Raw genomic sequence first — 15,278 nt, 5'->3', positions numbered from 1 at the left:
AACAAACTAAAATGTAGATTATTTTCTGTCATTACAGCTGCTTGATGTGACCGCTAGTTTTTAATGGGTACTATACACAATACCCCATAATGACAAAGCGATAACATATAGTTTTTATTAATGAAAAAAATATTTTAAAAAAAACTTATTTACATACGTTTTCAGACCCTTTGCTATGAGGCTGGAAATTGAGCTCAGGTCCATCCTGTTTCCATTGATCATCCTTAGATATTTCTTTAACTTGATTGGAGTCCACCTGTGGTAAATTCAAATGATTGGTCATTTCTGCAGCATTGAAGGTACCCAAGAACACAGTGGCTTCCATCACTCTTAAATGGAAGAAGTTTTGAACCACCAAGCCTCTTCCAAGAGCCGGCGGCACACAATAATTCCCGGCTTCTCAAGCCTTATTGCTTAATTAATGGACTAAGTAATTTCTGATTTCATTAGGTTCTGAGAGCGATAAATGTCCCACCCAGCCAAAGTCAGTCACACCCTTTGAATTCCTCTCATTAGGTTTCTGTAGTGTAGTGGTTATCACGTTCGCTTAACACGCGAAAGGTCCCCGGTTCGAGACCGGGCGGAAACATTTTTAAAAAAATTGGACAGTAAGCCTATTCACTTAGGACTCGGTCCCAATTTCGGAATTCATGCTTTTCCTTCACACTTCTCAATATTTGCTATTCAGACATACCTTTTTTAGTCGCGTAACGCACTCTGCATGTGTGGCTAGCTTGGGCGCTCTGAATACATTCCTGCTACGTGTGGTCTGAGGTCCATAATGATTCAAATAGTTTACCATGCCAGGGTAAGCTGACAAGAAACACAGCCCTTATTTCAAGTGTTTTTAAAATCCCCCGTGGGGAATATGAATGGTGGAAAAACGATTGGAACCATTTTCCTGTTTGACCGCTAGTTTTTAATGGGTATTATGGCTCTTTCTGTGGTACTCAATTTGGGATATTATGTGAGGTAGACTTGTGGGCATTCCTAATATTATCCACGACTTCCTCTTTTTGTATTGTAGTTTCAGTAGTGTAGTGGTTATCACGTTCGCCTCACACGCGAAAGTCAGTCACACCCTTAGTTTTCCACACATTAGGTTTCCGTAGTGTAGTGGTTATCACGTTCGCCTCACACGCGAAAGGTCCCCGGTTCGAAACCGTGCGGAAACATTTTGTAATATTCAATATTTCCCAATGCCCAGAGGCTAGCATTTGGTTTGAAACAGTTGAGTTTTGTCTAAACCTTGCAGTCTACCGAGATTATTTTCTGTCATTACAGCTGCTTGATGTGACCGCTAGTTTTGAATGGGTACTATACACAATACCCCATAATGACAAAGCGATAACATATAGTTTTTATTAATGAAAAAAATATTTAAAAAAAAACTTATATACATACGTTTTCAGACCCTTTGCTATGAGGCTGGAAATTGAGCTCAGGTTCATCCTGTTTCCATTGATCATCCTTAGATGTTTCTTCAACTTGATTGGAGTCCACCTGTGGTAAATTCAAATGATTGGTCATTTCTGCAGCATTGAAGGTACCCAAGAACACAGTGGCTTCCATCACTCTTAAATGGAAGAAGTTTTGAACCACCAAGCCTCTTCCAAGAGCCGGCGGCACACAATAATTCCCGGCTTCTCAAGCCTTATTGCTTAATTAATGGACAAAGTAATTTCTGATTTCATTAGGTTCCGAGAGCGATAAACGTCCCACCCAGCCAAAGTCAGCCACACCCTTTGAATTAAACTCATTAGGTTTCCGTAGTGTAGTGGTTATCACGTTCGCCTCACACGCGAAAGGTCCCCGGTTCGAAACCGGGCGGAAGCATTTTGTAATATTCAATATTTCCCAATGCCCAGAGGCTAACATTTGGTTTGAAACAGTTGAGGTTTGTCTAAACCTTGCTGTCTACCTCTCCGACCTGTGGTTCAATGTTGCCGTTTTTTCGGGGACCTCCTCCGTGCGATCTGTATGAATGTGACCAGACTGACAGCTTCTCTGAGCCAGCCAAATTCATTTATCAGGGTCATTGTAATGGATATATCCAAATAAATGGCAATATAATCCAAGATAAAACAAACTAAAATGTAGATTATTTTCTGTCATTACAGCTGCTTGATGTGACCGCTAGTTTTTAATGGGTACTATACACAATACCCCATAATGACAAAGCGATAACATATAGTTTTTATTAATGAAAAAAATATTTAAAAAAAAACTTATTTACATACGTTTTCAGACCCTTTGCTATGAGGCTGGAAATTGAGCTCAGGTCCATCCTGTTTCCATTGATCATCCTTAGATATTTCTTTAACTTGATTGGAGTCCACCTGTGGTAAATTCAAATGATTGGTCATTTCTGCAGCATTGAAGGTACCCAAGAACACAGTGGCTTCCATCACTCTTAAATGGAAGAAGTTTTGAACCACCAAGCCTCTTCCAAGAGCCGGCGGCACACAATAATTCCCGGCTTCTCAAGCCTTATTGCTTAATTAATGGACTAAGTAATTTCTGATTTCATTAGGTTCTGAGAGTGATAAATGTCCCACCCAGCCAAAGTCAGTCACACCCTTTGAATTCCTCTCATTAGGTTTCTGTAGTGTAGTGGTTATCACGTTCGCATAACACGCGAAAGGTCCCCGGTTCGAGACCGGGCGGAAACATATTTTAAAAAATTGGACAGTAAGCCTATTCACTTAGGACTCGGTCCCAATTTCGGAATTCATGCTTTTCCTTCGCACTTCTCAATATTTGCTATTCAGACATACCTTTTTTAGTCGCGTAACGCACTCTGCATGTGTGGCTAGCTTGGGCGCTCTGAATACATTCCTGCTACGTGTGGTCTGAGGTCCATAATGATTCAAATAGTTTACCATGCCAGGGTAAGCTGACAAGAAACACAGCCCTTATTTCAAGTGTTTTTAAAATCCCCCGTGGGGAATATGAATGGTGGAAAAACGATTGGAACCATTTTCCTGTTTGACCGCTAGTTTTTAATGGGTATTATGGCTCTTTCTGTGGTACTCAATTTGGGATATTATGTGAGGTAGACTTGTGGGCATTCCTAATATTATCCACGACTTCCTCTTTTTGTATTGTAGTTTCAGTAGTGTAGTGGTTATCACGTTCGCCTCACACGCGAAAGTCAGTCACACCCTTAGTTTTCCACACATTAGGTTTCCGTAGTGTAGTGGTTATCACGTTCGCCTCACACGCGAAAGGTCCCCGGTTCGAAACCGTGCGGAAACATTTTGTAATATTCAATATTTCCCAATGCCCAGAGGCTAGCATTTGGTTTGAAACAGTTGAGTTTTGTCTAAACCTTGCAGTCTACCGAGATTATTTTCTGTCATTACAGCTGCTTGATGTGACCGCTAGTTTTGAATGGGTACTATACACAATACCCCATAATGACAAAGTGATAACATATAGTTTTTATTAATGAAAAAAATATTTAAAAAAAAACTTATATACATACGTTTTCAGACCCTTTGCTATGAGGCTGGAAATTGAGCTCAGGTTCATCCTGTTTCCATTGATCATCCTTAGATGTTTCTTCAACTTGATTGGAGTCCACCTGTGGTAAATTCAAATGATTGGTCATTTCTGCAGCATTGAAGGTACCCAAGAACACAGTGGCTTCCATCACTCTTAAATGGAAGAAGTTTTGAACCACCAAGCCTCTTCCAAGAGCCGGCGGCACACAATAATTCCCGGCTTCTCAAGCCTTATTGCTTAATTAATGGACAAAGTAATTTCTGATTTCATTAGGTTCCGAGAGCGATAAACGTCCCACCCAGCCAAAGTCAGCCACACCCTTTGAATTAAACTCATTAGGTTTCCGTAGTGTAGTGGTTATCACGTTCGCCTCACACGCGAAAGGTCCCCGGTTCGAATCCGGGCGGAAGCATTTTGTAATATTCAATATTTCCCAATGCCCAGAGGCTAACATTTGGTTTGAAACAGTTGAGGTTTGTCTAAACCTTGCTGTCTACCTCTCCGACCTGTGGATCAATGTTGCCGTTTTTTGGGGGACCTCCTCCGTGCGATCTGTATGAATGTGACCAGACTGACAGCTTCTCTGAGCCAGCCAAATTCATTTATCAGGGTCATTGTAATGGATATATCCAAATAAATGGCAATATAATCCAAGATAAAACAAACTAAAATGTAGATTATTTTCTGTCATTACAGCTGCTTGATGTGACCGCTAGTTTTTAATGGGTACTATACACAATACCCCATAATGACAAAGCGATAACATATAGTTTTTATTCATGAAAAAAATATTTAAAAAAAAACTTATTTACATACGTTTTCAGACCCTTTGCTATGAGGCTGGAAATTGAGCTCAGGTCCATCCTGTTTCCATTGATCATCCTTAGATATTTCTTTAACTTGATTGGAGTCCACCTGTGGTAAATTCAAATGATTGGTCATTTCTGCAGCATTGAAGGTACCCAAGAACACAGTGGCTTCCATCACTCTTAAATGGAAGAAGTTTTGAACCACCAAGCCTCTTCCAAGAGCCGGCGGCACACAATAATTCCCGGCTTCTCAAGCCTTATTGCTTAATTAATGGACTAAGTAATTTCTGATTTCATTAGGTTCTGAGAGTGATAAATGTCCCACCCAGCCAAAGTCAGTCACACCCTTTGAATTCCTCTCATTAGGTTTCTGTAGTGTAGTGGTTATCACGTTCGCTTAACACGCGAAAGGTCCCCGGTTCGAGACCGGGCGGAAACATTTTTTAAAAAATTGGACAGTAAGCCTATTCACTTAGGACTCGGTCCCAATTTCGGAATTCATGCTTTTCCTTCGCACTTCTCAATATTTGCTATTCAGACATACCTTTTTTAGTCGCGTAACGCACTCTGCATGTGTGGCTAGCTTGGGCGCTCTGAATACATTCCTGCTACGTGTGGTCTGAGGTCCATAATGATTCAAATAGTTTACCATGCCAGGGTAAGCTGACAAGAAACACAGCCCTTATTTCAAGTGTTTTTAAAATCCCCCGTGGGGAATATGAATGGTGGAAAAACGATTGGAACCATTTTCCTGTTTGACCGCTAGTTTTTAATGGGTATTATGGCTCTTTCTGTGGTACTCAATTTGGGATATTATGTGAGGTAGACTTGTGGGCATTCCTAATATTATCCACGACTTCCTCTTTTTGTATTGTAGTTTCAGTAGTGTAGTGGTTATCACGTTCGCCTCACACGCGAAAGTCAGTCACACCCTTAGTTTTCCACACATTAGGTTTCCGTAGTGTAGTGGTTATCACGTTCGCCTCACACGCGAAAGGTCCCCGGTTCGAAACCGTGCGGAAACATTTTGTAATATTCAATATTTCCCAATGCCCAGAGGCTAGCATTTGGTTTGAAACAGTTGAGTTTTGTCTAAACCTTGCAGTCTACCGAGATTATTTTCTGTCATTACAGCTGCTTGATGTGACCGCTAGTTTTTAATGGGTACTATACACAATACCCCATAATGACAAAGCGATAACATATAGTTTTTATTAATGAAAAAATTAAATAAAAAAAAACTTATATACATACGTTTTCAGACCCTTTGCTATGAGGCTGGAAATTGAGCTCAGGTTCATCCTGTTTCCATTGATCATCCTTAGATGTTTCTTCAACTTGATTGGAGTCCACCTGTGGTAAATTCAAATGATTGGTCATTTCTGCAGCATTGAAGGTACCCAAGAACACAGTGGCTTCCATCACTCTTAAATGGAAGAAGTTTTGAACCACCAAGCCTCTTCCAAGAGCCGGCGGCACACAATAATTCCCGGCTTCTCAAGCCTTATTGCTTAATTAATGGACTAAGTAATTTCTGATTTCATTACGTTCTGAGAGCGATAAATGTCCCACCCAGCCAAAGTCAGCCACACCCTTTGAATTAAACTCATTAGGTTTCCGTAGTGTAGTGGTTATCATGTTCGCCTCACACGCGAAAGGTCCCCGGTTCGAAACCGGGCGGAAGCATTTTGTAATATTCAATATTTCCCAATGCCCAGAGGCTAACATTTGGTTTGAAACAGTTGAGGTTTGTCTAAACCTTGCTGTCTACCTCTCCGACATGTGGATCAATGTTGCCGTTTTTTGGGGGACCTCCTCCGTGCGATCTGTATGAATGTGACCAGACTGACAGCTTCTCTGAGCCAGCCAAATTCATTTATCAGGGTCATTGTAATGGATATATCCAAATAAATGGCAATATAATCCAAGATAAAACAAACTAAAATCTAGATTATTTTCTGTCATTACAGCTGCTTGATGTGACCGCTAGTTTTTAATGGGTACTATACACAATACCCCATAATGACAAAGCGATAACATATAGTTTTTATTAATGAAAAAAATATTTAAAAAAAAACTTATTTACATACGTTTTCAGACCCTTTGCTATGAGGCTGGAAATTGAGCTCAGGTCCATCCTGTTTCCATTGATCATCCTTAGATATTTCTTTAACTTGATTGGAGTCCACCTGTGGTAAATTCAAATGATTGGTCATTTCTGCAGCATTGAAGGTACCCAAGAACACAGTGGCTTCCATCACTCTTAAATGGAAGAAGTTTTGAACCACCAAGCCTCTTCCAAGAGCCGGCGGCACACAATAATTCCCGGCTTCTCAAGCCTTATTGCTTAATTAATGGACTAAGTCATTTCTGATTTCATTAGGTTCTGAGAGCGATAAATGTCCCACCCAGCCAAAGTCAGTCACACCCTTTGAACTACACTCATTAGGTTTCCGTAGTGTAGTGGTTATCACGTTTGCTTAACACGCGAAAGGTCCCCGGTTCGAGACCGGGCGGAAATATATTTAAAAAAATTGGACAGTAAGCCTATTCACTTAGGACTCGGTCCCAATTTCGGAATTCATGCTTTTCCTTCGCACTTCTCAATATTTGCTATTCAGACATACCTTTTTTAGTCGCGTAACGCACTCTGCATGTGTGGCTAGCTTGGGCGCTCTGAATACATTCCTGCTACGTGTGGTCTGAGGTCCATAATGATTCAAATAGTTTACCATGCCAGGGTAAGCTGACAAGAAACACAGCCCTTATTTCAAGTGTTTTTAAAATCCCCCGTGGGGAATATGAATGGTGGAAAAACGATTGGAACCATTTTCCTGTTTGACCGCTAGTTTTTAATGGGTATTATGGCTCTTTCTGTGGTACTCAATTTGGGATATTATGTGAGGTAGACTTGTGGGCATTCCTAATATTTTCCACGACTTCCTCTTTTTGTATTGTAGTTTCAGTAGTGTAGTGGTTATCACGTTCGCCTCACACGTGAAAGTCAGTCACACCCTTAGTTTTCAACATATTAGGTTTCCGTAGTGTAGTGGTTATCACATTCGCCTCACACGCGAAAGGTCCCCGGTTCGAAACCGTGCGGAAACATTTTGTAATATTCAATATTTCCCAATGCCCAGAGGCTAGCATTTGGTTTGAAACAGTTGAGTTTTGTCTAAACCTTGCAGTCTACCGAGATTATTTTCTGTCATTACAGCTGCTTGATGTGACCGCTAGTTTTTAATGGGTACTATACACAATACCCCATAATGACAAAGCGATAACATATAGTTTTTATTAATGAAAAAAATATTTAAAAAAAAACTTATTTACATACGTTTTCAGACCCTTTGCTATGAGGCTGGAAATTGAGCTCAGGTCCATCCTGTTTCCATTGATCATCCTTAGATATTTCTTTAACTTGATTGGAGTCCACCTGTGGTAAATTCAAATGATTGGTCATTTCTGCAGCATTGAAGGTACCCAAGAACACAGTGGCTTCCATCACTCTTAAATGGAAGAAGTTTTGAACCACCAAGCCTCTTCCAAGAGCCGGCGGCACACAATAATTCCCGGCTTCTCAAGCCTTATTGCTTAATTAATGGACTAAGTAATTTCTGATTTCATTAGGTTCTGAGAGCGATAAATGTCCCACCCAGCCAAAGTCAGTCACACCCTTTGAACTACACTCATTAGGTTTCCGTAGTGTAGTGGTTATCACGTTTGCTTAACACGCGAAAGGTCCCCGGTTCGAGACCGGGCGGAAATATATTTAAAAAAATTGGACAGTAAGCCTATTCACTTAGGACTCGGTCCCAATTTCGGAATTCATGCTTTTCCTTCGCACTTCTCAATATTTGCTATTCAGACATACCTTTTTTAGTCGCGTAACGCACTCTGCATGTGTGGCTAGCTTGGGCGCTCTGAATACATTCCTGCTACGTGTGGTCTGAGGTCCATAATGATTCAAATAGTTTACCATGCCAGGGTAAGCTGACAAGAAACACAGCCCTTATTTCAAGTGTTTTTAAAATCCCCCGTGGGGAATATGAATGGTGGAAAAACGATTGGAACCATTTTCCTGTTTGACCGCTAGTTTTTAATGGGTATTATGGCTCTTTCTGTGGTACTCAATTTGGGATATTATGTGAGGTAGACTTGTGGGCATTCCTAATATTTTCCACGACTTCCTCTTTTTGTATTGTAGTTTCAGTAGTGTAGTGGTTATCACGTTCGCCTCACACGCGAAAGTCAGTCACACCCTTAGTTTTCAACATATTAGGTTTCCGTAGTGTAGTGGTTATCACATTCGCCTCACACGCGAAAGGTCCCCGGTTCGAAACTGTGCGGAATCATTTTGTAATATTCAATATTTCCCAATGCCCAGAGGCTAGCATTTGGTTTGAAACAGTTGAGTTTTGTCTAAACCTTGCAGTCTACCGAGATTATTTTCTGTCATTACAGCTGCTTGATGTGACCGCTAGTTTTTAATGGGTACTATACACAATACCCCATAATGACAAAGCGATAACATATAGTTTTTATTAATGAAAAAAATATTTAAAAAAAAACTTATTTACATACGTTTTCAGACCCTTTGCTATGAGGCTGGAAATTGAGCTCAGGTCCATCCTGTTTCCATTGATCATCCTTAGATATTTCTTTAACTTGATTGGAGTCCACCTGTGGTAAATTCAAATGATTGGTCATTTCTGCAGCATTGAAGGTACCCAAGAACACAGTGGCTTCCATCACTCTTAAATGGAAGAAGTTTTGAACCACCAAGCCTCTTCCAAGAGCCGGCGGCACACAATAATTCCCGGCTTCTCAAGCCTTATTGCTTAATTAATGGACTAAGTCATTTCTGATTTCATTAGGTTCTGAGAGCGATAAATGTCCCACCCAGCCAAAGTCAGTCACACCCTTTGAACTACACTCATTAGGTTTCCGTAGTGTAGTGGTTATCACGTTTGCTTAACACGCGAAAGGTCCCCGGTTCGAGACCGGGCGGAAACATATTTAAAAAAATTGGACAGTAAGCCTATTCACTTAGGACTCGGTCCCAATTTCGGTATTCATGCTTTTCCTTCGCACTTCTCAATATTTGCTATTCAGACATACCTTTTTTAGTCGCGTAACGCACTCTGCATGTGTGGCTAGCTTGGGCGCTCTGAATACATTCCTGCTACGTGTGGTCTGAGGTCCATAATGATTCAAATAGTTTACCATGCCAGGGTAAGCTGACAAGAAACACAGCCCTTATTTCAAGTGTTTTTAAAATCCCCCGTGGGGAATATGAATGGTGGAAAAACGATTGGAACCATTTTCCTGTTTGACCGCTAGTTTTTAATGGGTATTATGGCTCTTTCTGTGGTACTCAATTTGGGATATTATGTGAGGTAGACTTGTGGGAATTCCTAATATTTTCCACGACTTCCTCTTTTTGTATTGTTGTTTCAGTAGTGTAGTGGTTATCACGTTCGCCTCACACGCGAAAGTCAGTCACACCCTTAGTTTTCCACACATTAGGTTTCCGTAGTGTAGTGGTTATCACGTTCGCCTCACACGCGAAAGGTCCCCGGTTCGAAACCGTGCGGAAACATTTTGTAATATTCAATATTTCCCAATGCCCAGAGGCTAGCATTTGGTTTGAAACAGTTGAGTTTTGTCTAAACCTTGCAGTCTACCTAGATTATTTTCTGTCATTACAGCTGCTTGATGTGACCGCTAGTTTTTAATGGGTACTATACACAATACCCCATAATGACAAAGCGATAACATATCGTTTTTATTAATGAAAAAAATATTTAAAAAAAAACTTATTTTCATACGTTTTCAGACCCTTTGCTATGAGGCTGGAAATTGAGCTCAGGTCCATCCTGTTTCCATTGATTATCCTTAGATATTTCTTTAACTTGATTGGAGTCCACCTGTGGTAAATTCAAATGATTGGTCATTTCTGCAGCATTGAAGGTACCCAAGAACACAGTGGCTTCCATCACTCTTAAATGGAAGAAGTTTTGAACCACCAAGCCTCTTCCAAGAGCCGGCGGCACACAATAATTCCCGGCTTCTCAAGCCTTATTGCTTAATTAATGGACTAAGTAATTTCTGATTTCATTAGGTTCTGAGAGCGATAAATGTCCCACCCAGCCAAAGTCAGTCACACCCTTTGAATTACACTCATTAGGTTTCTGTAGTGTAGTGGTTATCACGTTCGCTTAACACGCGAAAGGTCCCCGGTTCAAGACCGGGCGGAAACATATTTTAAAAAATTGGACAGTAAGCCTATTCACTTAGGACTCGGTCCCAATTTCGGAATTCATGCTTTTCCTTCGCACTTCTCAATATTTGCTATTCAGACTTACCTTTTTTAGTCGCGTAACGCACTCTGCATGTGTGGCTAGTGTAGTGGAAAATCGGTTCAAATATGACAACCAAGAACTTTGAATTCAATGATAGACTTTTAATACACCCGTATCATAAGCCGGAGAGCCCCGCGGGACCCACACCACTTCCAGCGCCCTGGCTCTCCCTTTTATATCCATGCATACATCATTAGTTCATCCCCCAATGCAAATACAGTTACATTCCAATCCGTGCATCCTGCTTGTCCAGCCCAGTAACGCCCACATCTGCTTTCCATTAGATCCTAATGGTGACCAGACCCTTGCTTTGACCTAAAGATAATATACATCCCCCTTTCCTGTGGCCTGTGTTCATACCCTGTAATTAACTCCATGTGTCCCTTTGTATGTCTTTATCTCTAGTTTAGTGTGTCCAGCTGCCCTAAAAATACTATACATTCCTCTATGCTATAGGCTTGCTTTGTCCCTGCGATTGATGTCTGTAATCCATCAGTTGGTCATTTGGCTGACCCCCCTCCTTTTTCTATCCCTTTGATCCTTGTATGCCCAGCTGGTCTAGGAGTGTTTCTCAGCTATCCCATACCCCCACAGCCTCCATCCGCTTCCTGCCCCACACAACAAACAATGCACTTTACCAGAACAGGAAATGAACCCATATGTGTACCTTTCTCTTGTGTTACCAAATCATGTATATAATCTCTCCCACATAACCAATTTCTCCCACATAACCCCCCTCTGGGGCTAAATAGCCCCATAATAATACAAATATAACCCTAGGATGGTGAATGAGAATACCTGTGATAGACAATAAAAAATATAAAAACAGAGTAACACATATAATACCAACTGAACCAAACATCTCTAGTATTTCATAAGAGTAAAAGATCCAGTTAAGTATAGAAACAACAAAAAAGAATACATTACATTTAGTTGAAGCATAAGCACATAACCTCAGGCAAGGCTATCTTAGTTTATGTGAAAAAAAATTAAAGATAATAATAAATCAAAATAAAATTGACACAACATTATTCTAAATTTAAGCTATCAACATGATCCTCCCTCTCAGACACCTCTCCAACAAACATGATACCAACCTCTGTTAAAAGATTAAGGACATGGTCCATAGACACTTATAACCAGGATATCCCACTGTTACCTTCATGTTTTGAAATTAACCTAGTATTTAGAAGGCAAAACCAACTTCTAATTAAAAGAAACAGTCATTGATATACCTATCAAAAACATTCAACAAAACATACAAAACACAAGACCATAAGCAAAATAGAAATATTAAAACCATACATAGTACCCCTGTATTTACTATGGAAAATACCCTTTTTGTGGATACGTATCAGTTGACTGTCCTATGAATTTGGAATGTCAGCATATACATGTAAACCATCCTTAGGAAAACCCTGGCAAGTGTAACCACCTCCAGAGACCACTCCATACAGGCAGTTTGGATTACCCAAAAGGGCAGTCAAGGGGTCCACCAACCACATTGCATAACTGTCCATTCCCATCAGTATAGAGGCCTGGCCTACCCGGCACAGGATTAACTATCACCAGAGTGTCAGCTCTACTTACAAACATCTGTTTAACCGTTGTCTGGATCACAAGTGATTTCACCCAGGGTAAAACACAACAAAATACAATACCCAGAGACAATATCCCCCTCCCAGCATAAAGGTCATCCTAGCAAACATGGCTCCCCATTTCCCCAATGCTAAGTCCAACCAATCCCAAACATGAGAGTCAACCCCAGCATTTGCCTTAACCTCTACTCGTAACCCTTTAAGTTTAGCCATAGCGATTGCAAAGGATCCATTAGGCGCAGTGTTATTGGGAATAAAGGTGCAACAATCATCCCCGAACATAACACAAACTCCACCCTTCTCTGCCAAAAGCCAATTGAGAGCCTGTCTATTTTGCCAAGACATTTTACTGGTAGCCTGTACCTGTTCCCCCAACGCAGTTAGAGCCTAGTCAGTATAGTTAATGTATCTCTGTTGGTTATAGTATATATAATTAATCCACGCTAAGTTCTTATTTGGTGTTATCCACAAAAATATAGATTCAAATCCAGATTTAACTTCATCTCTTGCCTTGAACTCCCGAGGTACCCCTCTAGGCTGTCCAATTGCATCAAAGTATACCTCAGCGTCTTTCTCATACGCCCTCTTAACTCTAGAGTTAACACAGTCATCATGGGGTGATTTAATAATGGTTACCTGTTGAATTGCTCTAAGGTACAAAGACCCAATCCATCCATCTGGCAGTACATTCAACAGTTTGTTTTTACCACACAACCCTTTTCTATTCGCTATCAACCCCTGTAGTCTCTAGTACCCAAATAGTATCACATTCTACAGTGGTGTTACCTACATCTTCGGTGTTATGGCTGTAAAAACATTCATATATTCCTCTAATCACAGTGTTTCCATCTAACAAAGGTCCATTTAATTCAGTTCAAATGTTATAGACAGCACAATCCTTGTCACCCAACCCAGTCACATTCAACATGGTTCTTCCTCTAGTACTCCCATGGGCAATCCTACATTCTATGTCACACAAGGGAATAGAATACTTTCTCTGAATATTGAACATTTTACATTTAACACATTTCTTCAAACGATGCAAGTTCAGGTACATTCGTTTTTCACCTCTTCTTCCTGTGTGGTGCCTCTGAACGATTCTGAGTCTGATACATCTATATCTGTCATCTTGGCAATGTTCTTGTCATGAGATATATCATTTGAGTTTGAAAAAGAATTCCAAATCTCATTAAAGAATCCTTTTGGCTCTGATGTGTCAGGTCACATCCTTTGAGGTCCCAAACAGCTTCTCCCTTTGTTATATGATGCGTCCATCCACAGAGTGGCTCCTCCGGTACAGGTTTCTTCTTCCATACAGAAACTGTCCTCTGTTCCCCTGGTTCTGTTAGAAGTTGTGAAGGAACATGAAACTTAAACCTATCAACAGGTCCTGTCTTTTTACCTCGTTCGACAGGTTCCTCTCTTCTCTTCCTGCTTTTATCATTCATCTTGATTGTGAGTGCGTGCATCATCTTCGTATTGTCCTCAGTCGCTCTTATTCTGTCATTGTCACTGTTCTTTCGTGGTCCTAATTCCAATGGTTCATTATGGAGATCAGGTAAGAGCTGAAAAGTCAATTGTAGGGAAATCCCCATTTCTTTCATCTTGCAGGATTTCTGTTCTTCCTTGCACGATTTCTCCCTCTGCTCTTGGTTGGTGCTCCTCCTCCACTTTCTTTGTCTGTTGTTCCCTCCTCAGGCCGAACTTGGCTTCCATCTGGGAAGGCATCCATTTCAGGGAAGAGATGTTCCCATTCTTTAGGCGATACCTCAGGGTCCCACTGTAGAGGGCTTCTGTCAAAGAGGTCTGCCCCAACAGGTATATCACCAGGAGTAGCAGACATGTTACCCCCTCCAACTTCTGGGCTTTCTGGCCATACTGGAGGAAACTTTGGTCGTTTGTCTCTTTTCTTTTCAGGCTCTTTTCCCCTGGTGCTTCTTCGGAGTGTGTTAGCTGATGCACTCGTTGTATTTGGTCTGCCATTTTCTTGATTCCTCCCCGGCGCTTTAATCGATTCCGCTGCTCCTGCTCCCTCCGGGGTCCTCTCTGGTGAATCAGCATCCTTTGTGTCCCCATCTCTGTATGGTTGTGTCCTTCTCTCCGTCGGGACTCGGGTGCAGTGGTTTAGATGATACCACGTCTTGCTTCTTTTCACTTGGACGGCCGTGACTGTGGCCGTTGCCACCTCGTAGGGTCCTTCTCTCCTCGGCTGATACCACTTCCTTCGGAACACTCGACCGTAGACTGGATCTCCTGGTATCACTGGGAGAGGTCCTTCTGCTCTCCTTGAATCATCAGATGTGGAACCTCTCGTCCTGGTTCAGGTTTGTGCCTTCTTTCTGTGGGGCATTCATACTTAAAGACTTATGGCCTCTGTTCTATGACTACACCATACATTCTCTTACTTCCATCACTCATCACACAAACTGACATTCCAGCTGAAGCTAGAGAACCCTTCTCCATCTGGTTTCCTAAACAAAAGACTTAGAAAACAAAAGACACAACATAACAGTATTGACAATGTTATGTGTTATGCATGACTGTATTCATATACTGAAATCTAAGACCATGACAATTCCCACTCTCTCTTCACCCGACTCTATGCTTTCAGGATGTGTTTCTGCTGGACTCTACAAAAATGGAGGCCCTAATTAGCTTCCTCATGCTTTTATCCAGTCTTCCCCTTTCGGCCACAGGTTCTGAGAGGTGTTCCCAAATCATGTCATTTTTTACTTAGTTCCCTATTTGCTCTATATCAACTGATAAGCATGTGCATAACCTTAATCAACATTATTTCTTCTTGAAGTAATTCAACACTGAATGGGCTTCCACATCGAGCCTTCAACATGTGGTTTAGGTCCAACTAACCTAATATCTATCCTTATTCACATGATACATTATCAAATAAACCAAATAACCCCCAAACTCAACTCAGTATGTCTACAGTAGAATCTAGTTTCTCTCTCTCTCTTTTGTTTTGTTTCACGTCCTCTGTCATG

At 41.1% G+C, this 15,278-nt stretch overlaps 15 non-coding genes across 15 annotated transcripts; all 15 read left to right on the top strand.

The window, feature by feature from the left end:
- The first annotated feature begins 516 nt into the window (after positions 1–516).
- trnav-aac (transfer RNA valine (anticodon AAC)) lies at positions 517–589 on the top strand. The gene has a single exon. It is a non-coding gene; the product is annotated as a tRNA-Val (tRNA).
- Positions 590–1,102: 513 nt separating this feature from the next.
- trnav-cac (transfer RNA valine (anticodon CAC)) lies at positions 1,103–1,175 on the top strand. The gene has a single exon. It is a non-coding gene; the product is annotated as a tRNA-Val (tRNA).
- Positions 1,176–1,763: 588 nt separating this feature from the next.
- Positions 1,764–1,836, top strand: trnav-cac (transfer RNA valine (anticodon CAC)). The gene has a single exon. It is a non-coding gene; the product is annotated as a tRNA-Val (tRNA).
- Positions 1,837–2,599: 763 nt separating this feature from the next.
- Positions 2,600–2,672, top strand: trnav-aac (transfer RNA valine (anticodon AAC)). The gene has a single exon. It is a non-coding gene; the product is annotated as a tRNA-Val (tRNA).
- Positions 2,673–3,185: 513 nt separating this feature from the next.
- trnav-cac (transfer RNA valine (anticodon CAC)) lies at positions 3,186–3,258 on the top strand. The gene has a single exon. It is a non-coding gene; the product is annotated as a tRNA-Val (tRNA).
- Positions 3,259–3,846: 588 nt separating this feature from the next.
- On the top strand, positions 3,847–3,919 carry trnav-cac (transfer RNA valine (anticodon CAC)). The gene has a single exon. It is a non-coding gene; the product is annotated as a tRNA-Val (tRNA).
- A 763-nt stretch (positions 3,920–4,682) lies between these two features.
- On the top strand, positions 4,683–4,755 carry trnav-aac (transfer RNA valine (anticodon AAC)). Its single transcript has one exon. It is a non-coding gene; the product is annotated as a tRNA-Val (tRNA).
- Positions 4,756–5,268: 513 nt separating this feature from the next.
- trnav-cac (transfer RNA valine (anticodon CAC)) lies at positions 5,269–5,341 on the top strand. The gene has a single exon. It is a non-coding gene; the product is annotated as a tRNA-Val (tRNA).
- Positions 5,342–5,929: 588 nt separating this feature from the next.
- Positions 5,930–6,002, top strand: trnav-cac (transfer RNA valine (anticodon CAC)). Its single transcript has one exon. It is a non-coding gene; the product is annotated as a tRNA-Val (tRNA).
- A 763-nt stretch (positions 6,003–6,765) lies between these two features.
- On the top strand, positions 6,766–6,838 carry trnav-aac (transfer RNA valine (anticodon AAC)). The gene has a single exon. It is a non-coding gene; the product is annotated as a tRNA-Val (tRNA).
- Positions 6,839–7,351: 513 nt separating this feature from the next.
- Positions 7,352–7,424, top strand: trnav-cac (transfer RNA valine (anticodon CAC)). The gene has a single exon. It is a non-coding gene; the product is annotated as a tRNA-Val (tRNA).
- A 588-nt stretch (positions 7,425–8,012) lies between these two features.
- Positions 8,013–8,085, top strand: trnav-aac (transfer RNA valine (anticodon AAC)). Its single transcript has one exon. It is a non-coding gene; the product is annotated as a tRNA-Val (tRNA).
- Positions 8,086–9,259: 1,174 nt separating this feature from the next.
- trnav-aac (transfer RNA valine (anticodon AAC)) lies at positions 9,260–9,332 on the top strand. Its single transcript has one exon. It is a non-coding gene; the product is annotated as a tRNA-Val (tRNA).
- A 513-nt stretch (positions 9,333–9,845) lies between these two features.
- On the top strand, positions 9,846–9,918 carry trnav-cac (transfer RNA valine (anticodon CAC)). The gene has a single exon. It is a non-coding gene; the product is annotated as a tRNA-Val (tRNA).
- Positions 9,919–10,506: 588 nt separating this feature from the next.
- Positions 10,507–10,579, top strand: trnav-aac (transfer RNA valine (anticodon AAC)). Its single transcript has one exon. It is a non-coding gene; the product is annotated as a tRNA-Val (tRNA).
- The last annotated feature ends 4,699 nt before the right edge of the window (positions 10,580–15,278 follow it).

This window comes from Oncorhynchus kisutch, unplaced genomic scaffold, assembly GCF_002021735.2.
Source record: "Oncorhynchus kisutch isolate 150728-3 unplaced genomic scaffold, Okis_V2 scaffold1310, whole genome shotgun sequence".
Lineage (NCBI taxonomy): Eukaryota > Metazoa > Chordata > Actinopteri > Salmoniformes > Salmonidae > Oncorhynchus > Oncorhynchus kisutch.
Note: the sequence above shows the minus strand (reverse complement) of the source record. Positions and strands in the feature narration are given on the sequence as shown.